The 5,578-nt window shown below is 46.9% G+C and overlaps 1 pseudogene; it reads right to left on the bottom strand.

Moving 5' to 3' along the window:
- Positions 1 to 332: 332 nt before the first annotated feature.
- Positions 333 to 2,697, bottom strand: LOC119821135 (annotated as a pseudogene).
- Between the last annotated feature and the right edge of the window lie 2,881 nt (positions 2,698 to 5,578).

Here is a 5,578-nt window from a genome sequence, read left to right as displayed (position 1 = left end):
GAGCATTCTTCATGCATTAATTTTTTTTTGTCAATGGATCTGGATTTTTATTTGTAAGAACAAAAGGTTCTCTAAAATCCTTCAGCCACCAGTGAAATGAACAGGCAGGATAAAACTTCTTTAGGAGTGCTGTCATTAAAAATAAATACAGGTGTATGGGCTATTGAAGGATGAACCAAACTGAAAAGGAAGGCCAGGGCTGGGACATAATCTTAAGTGCCCTTCATGGTGGCTCGCTCAGTGGGCTGAAGATGAGGAGAGCAGGAAGCAGGTCTGGTCACCATCTTGGAGCTGGAGGCCATGCTTGACAGACCAGCTCTGCCTGATGATGCACATGGACCTGTATTTTTGACACCCAGCAGGGTCTACAGGGACACGACAGCCAGCCTGGACCTTCCTTATTGCTGCAGCTCCTTCATCCTGTTTAGGGCACTGCCTGCGCGGAACCACTCGATCTGAGTCTCGTTGAAGGTGTGGTTCAGGAGGATGGTTTCCTGGGTCCTATTAGGATGCTTGATGATGCATTTCAGAGGCTTGCCAGGGGCAAAGTCCTTCAGGCCTTGAATAGTGAGCTTGTCCACTGGATGGATCTTGTAGTTAGAGGGGTCGGCAAAGGTGAGGGGCAGCAAGCCCTGCTTCTTTAGATTGGTTTCATGGATCCTGGCGAAGCTCTTGGTGATAATGGCCTGGCCCCCGAGGTGGCAAGGCTCCAATGCTGCGTGTTCCCGGCTGGAGCCTTCACCATAGTTCTCGTCTCCGATCACTACCCACCTGATGCCATGTTTCCTTTAGTATCGAGCAGTGTCAGGGACAGAACCAAATTCCTGGGTGACAGCATTGCGCACAGAGTTGGCCTTGCCATTTTCAATGTTGATGGCACCAATGAGCAGGTTATTAGAGATGTTGTCCAGATGTCCACGGAACTTGAGCCAGGGGCCAGCAGCAGAAATGTTGTCAGTGGTGCACTTCCAGGTCTTTGCCGTCCCACTTGTTAAAAGGCTCCAAGAGCTGCAGGCACTGGCTGGTAGGGCTCACGTCCACCCTCTGCCCACTGCTGTCCTTGGGGGGGGGGGGGCGGTGCTGGTAGGTGTCCTGCCCTGGGTCAAAGTCCGATCTGGGAAGCTCATCTGCATCTGGAGCCTCCAGCTTGAACTTCTTGCCATCCTTGCCTGTCAAGAAGTCAGTTTCTGGGTTGAACTTAAGGGTTCCTGCAATGACCAGGGCTGTGACAATCTCTGGGGATGTGACAAAGGCATGGGTCTCAGGATTCGCGTCGTTGCGTCCTGTGAAGTTCCTGTTGTAGGAGGTGACGATTGTATTTTTCTACCCCTTCTTGATGTCTTTCCTATCCCACTGGCCGATGCAAGGGCCACAGGCATTGGCCAAAACAATGCCACCTACATCCCTCAGGATCTGTGCATAACCATCCCGTTCAATCGTGGCACGGATCTGCTCAGAGCCTGGTATGATGGTGAACTGGGACTTGCTCTTGAGTCCATGGGCCAGTGCCTGCTTGGCCACAGCTGCTGACCGTCCCATGTCCTCATAGCTTGAATTGGTGCAGCTGCCAATCAAACCCACTCTGATATCCAGAGGCCAGCCCTCCTTCTCTGCCACATTGCCCACATCTGCTACTGGATGAGCCAAGTCAGGGGTGAAGGGTCCATTTGTATGCGGCTTTAGCTCCTTGAGGTTAATTTCAATCACTTGGTCATATTGGCAGCCAGGGTCAGGAACTAAGTGATCCTTGAATTCTTCAGCAAGACTGGCAATGTCTGCTCGACCTGTCTTGCTCAGGTACTTCTTCATCCTGTGATTGTACGGGAACACTGATGTGGTGGCCCCAATTTCTGCACCCAGGTTGCAGATTGTTGCCATGCAGTGCAGGAGATGGAGTCGACACCAGGCCCGTGGTATTCCACCTTTCACTGTCAGGATGCCCGCCACTTTCAGGATCACATCTTTGGGTGAGGTCCCACCAGAGAGGGAGCCTGTCAGCTTCACACCGATCACCTTGGGACACTTCAGCTCTCAGGGGATCCCAGCCATGACATCCACAGCATCAGCACCCCCTACTCCAATGCAGATGCCTCCCAGGCCACCACCATTGGGAGTGTGGGAGTCAGTGCCAATCAGAAGAACTCCAGGAGATGCATAGTTTTCTAGAATGATCTGGTGAATGATTCCAGATCCAGGCCTCCAGAAGCCCACACCATACTTGGCACCTGCAGTTGCCAGAAAATTATACACTTCCTGGTTGATGTCCTTGGCCCTGCGCAGGTCTTTCTCACCCTCAACCTGGGCCTCAATCAGATGGTCACAGTGGATAGTTGATGGCACAGCCACCTTGGGCAGCCCACTGCTAATGAACTGTAGCATAGCCATCTGGGCTGTTGCATCCTGCATGGCCACCTGGTCGGGCCGTAGACGCAGGTACGTCTTTCCCCGTTCGATCTCCTGGTTGGCTGGGTCATCCAAGTGTCCATATACAATCTTCTCTGAAAGAGTGAGAGGCCGGTTCAACCGTTTGCGGACAATGTTAATGTTCTTCTCCAGCAGGTCATAGCGGATGTACTCATTGGGCTCAAAGTGGCTCATGGCCACCTTGGCCCGCTGGCACAGGACAGAGGCTACATGGTACTGCCGAACACCCAGAGCCTTCTGCAGCCGGGTCACCAGGAGGCTGTAGGGTGCCATTTTGTGCACTGACAAAGATGAGGTCGCGTTCATGCATTAAATTTTTATGAGCAAGTATTACATGAGAATATTTACAAAATGAATGAGTGCTGCCTTGATAATGATTTGCAATTAATATCCATTATCTGCTTAATTTCTACTTGATGCAAAAAGACAAGTAGTAAAATGAACTCATTGTAAAGATTAAAATAGAATATATTAGAGAAAATGTTATCTTTCTCTGCTTGGTTTTCGCATTTTAATATACATAACAGTATGTTGGGGGTTATGATGGATATGATCTATGAATGAACTCTGAATAGTAAACATGCAAAGCACACACTTTGAAAAATACAAATAACTACTTGTTTGGTTGATTCAGGAAAATCTTACCAAAAATCGGAATAAAACTAGAAGAGATTTAAAGTTGTGACCAATGAATTTTAAAAAAAAGTAGGACGACTAATTGCATTACAGCAAACAGTAATCACCACAATTAATAATCTGAGTTCCATTATTTTTGCAGTAAAACGATTTGGCTAAGGAAGCTAAGTTCTTATCTTAATGTACCTGTTGAGAAAGATAAGACAGTCTCATAGAGCTCCAGTGCCAGTCTTTCTCCAATGATGCAAGGTGTTCTTAATTTTCTTGTTGCCCTTGACAAGTTTCCAAAATGAGATAATTTTTGCTACTACTTATATTATTGCTTTTTATAGTTACCTAAGGCTAACATTGTTATTTCACAACTTATTTGTTAATATTTCTTTTTTAACTGAACCACAACTATGCTGTTATACTGCACAATGTATAATGTTGTGTCAATGCACTTAAACATGTTGATGTTCTTTCTTCCCAAGGTAGCCAATGGAAAATAGACAGTTTTTAAGAAAGAGATTCCTCCTTATTCAAGATTTTTTTTCTCATGGTTTATTTTTTTATATTTAAAAATTTCCATCTCCTCCCCTCCTCCTCCCCCTTTCCTCCTCTCCTCCTCCTCCTTCCCTCCCCTCCTTCTCCCCCTTCCCTCTCCTCCCCTCCACTCATACCTCCCCTCCCTCCCTCTCAAGGCCAAGGAGCCATCAGGGTTCCCTACTCTATGCTAAGACCAAGGTCCTCCCAACTCCCCCCAGGTCCAGGAAGGTGATCAACCAAGCTGAGAAGGCTCCCACAGAGCCCGTCCATGCAGAAGAGTCAGAGCCCAGCGCCATTGTCCTTTGCTTCTCAGTCAGCCCCCGCTGTTGGCCACATTCAGAGAGACGGGTTTGGTCGCATGATCCATCAGTCCCATTCCAACTGGAGTTGGTGATCTCCCATTAGTTCTGTCCCACCGTCTCCATGAGTGAACGCACCCCTCACGTTCCTGACTTTCTTTTTCATGTTCTCTCTCCTTCTGCTCCTCATCAGGACCTTGGGAGCTCAGTCCGGTGCTCCAATGTGGGGCTCTGTCATTTTCTTCATCTATCATCAGGTGGAGGTTCTATGGTGATATGCAAGAAATTCATCAGTATGGCTATAGGAACTGGCCTTTTCAGGCTCCCTCTCCTCAGCTGCCCAAGGAACTAACTGGGGGCGTCTCCCTGGAAACCTGGGAACCCCTCTAGGGTCAAGTCTCTTGACAACCCTCAGGTGGCTCCTTAAATTAAAGTATATGCTTCCCTGCTCCCATATCCACCCTTCCTGTATCCCAAGCATCCCATTCATCCGAGCTCCCCCCATTCTCCCCTTCACACTTTTCTCTCCCCATCTTCCCTTGGCCCAGTCTCGCCCAACCCTCAAGTTCCCAATTTTGCCTGGTGATCGTGTCTACTTCCAATATCCAGGAGGATTACTATATCTTTTTTGGGGAGTTCACCTTCTTATTATCTTCTCAAGGATCCCAAATTTATAGGTTCGATGTCCTTTAATTATGGCTAAAAACTGATTATGAGTGAGTACATCCCATGTTCATCTTTTTGGGTCTGGGTTACCTCACTCAGAATAGTGTTTTCTATTTCCATCCATTTGCCTGCAAAATTCAAGATGTCATTGTTTTTTACCGCTGAGTAGTATTCTAGCATGTATATATTCCACAGTTTCTTCATCCATTCTTCCACTGAAGGGCATCTAGGTTGTTTCCAGGATCTGGCTATTACAAATAATGCTGCTATGAACATAGATGAGCATATGCTTTTGTAGTATGATTGGGCATCTCTTGGGTAGATTCCCAATAGTGGAATTGCTGGGTCCTGGGGTAGGTTGATCCCGAATTTCCTGAGAAACCACCACACTGCTTTCCAAAGTGGTTGCACAAGTGTGCATTCCCACCAGCAATGGATGAGTGTACCCATTACCCCACACCCTCTCCAGCAAAGGTTATTATTGGTGTTTGGGATTTTAGCCAATCTGACAGGTGTAAGATGATATCTCAAAGTTGTTTTGATTTGCATTTCCCTGATAGCTAGGGAGGTTGAGCATGACCTTAAGTGTCTTTTGGCCATTTGAACTTCTTCTGTTGAGAATTCTCTGTTCAGTTCAGCGCCCCATTTTTTAATTGGGTTAATTGGCATTTTACCGTCTAGTCTCTTGAGTTCCTTATATATTTTAGAGATCAGACCTTTGTCAGTTGCAGGGTTGGTGAAGATCTTTTCCCAGTCAGTAGGCTGCCTTTGTGTCTTAGTGACAATGTCCTTTGCTTTACAGAAGCTGCTCAACTTCAGGAGGTCCCATTTATTCAATGTTGCCCTTAATGTCTGTGCAGCTGGGGTTATGCATAGGAAATGGTTCCCTGTGCCCATTTGTTGTAGAGTACTTCCCACTTTCTCCTCTATCAAGCTCAATGTGTTCAGATTAATATTGAGGTCTTTAATTCATTTGGACTTGAGTTTTGTGCATGGTGATAGATATGGATCTACTTTCATTCTTC

The sequence above is a fragment of the Arvicola amphibius genome, chromosome 8, assembly GCF_903992535.2.
Source record: "Arvicola amphibius chromosome 8, mArvAmp1.2, whole genome shotgun sequence".
NCBI classification, from domain to species: domain Eukaryota; kingdom Metazoa; phylum Chordata; class Mammalia; order Rodentia; family Cricetidae; genus Arvicola; species Arvicola amphibius.
Note: the sequence above shows the minus strand (reverse complement) of the source record. Positions and strands in the feature narration are given on the sequence as shown.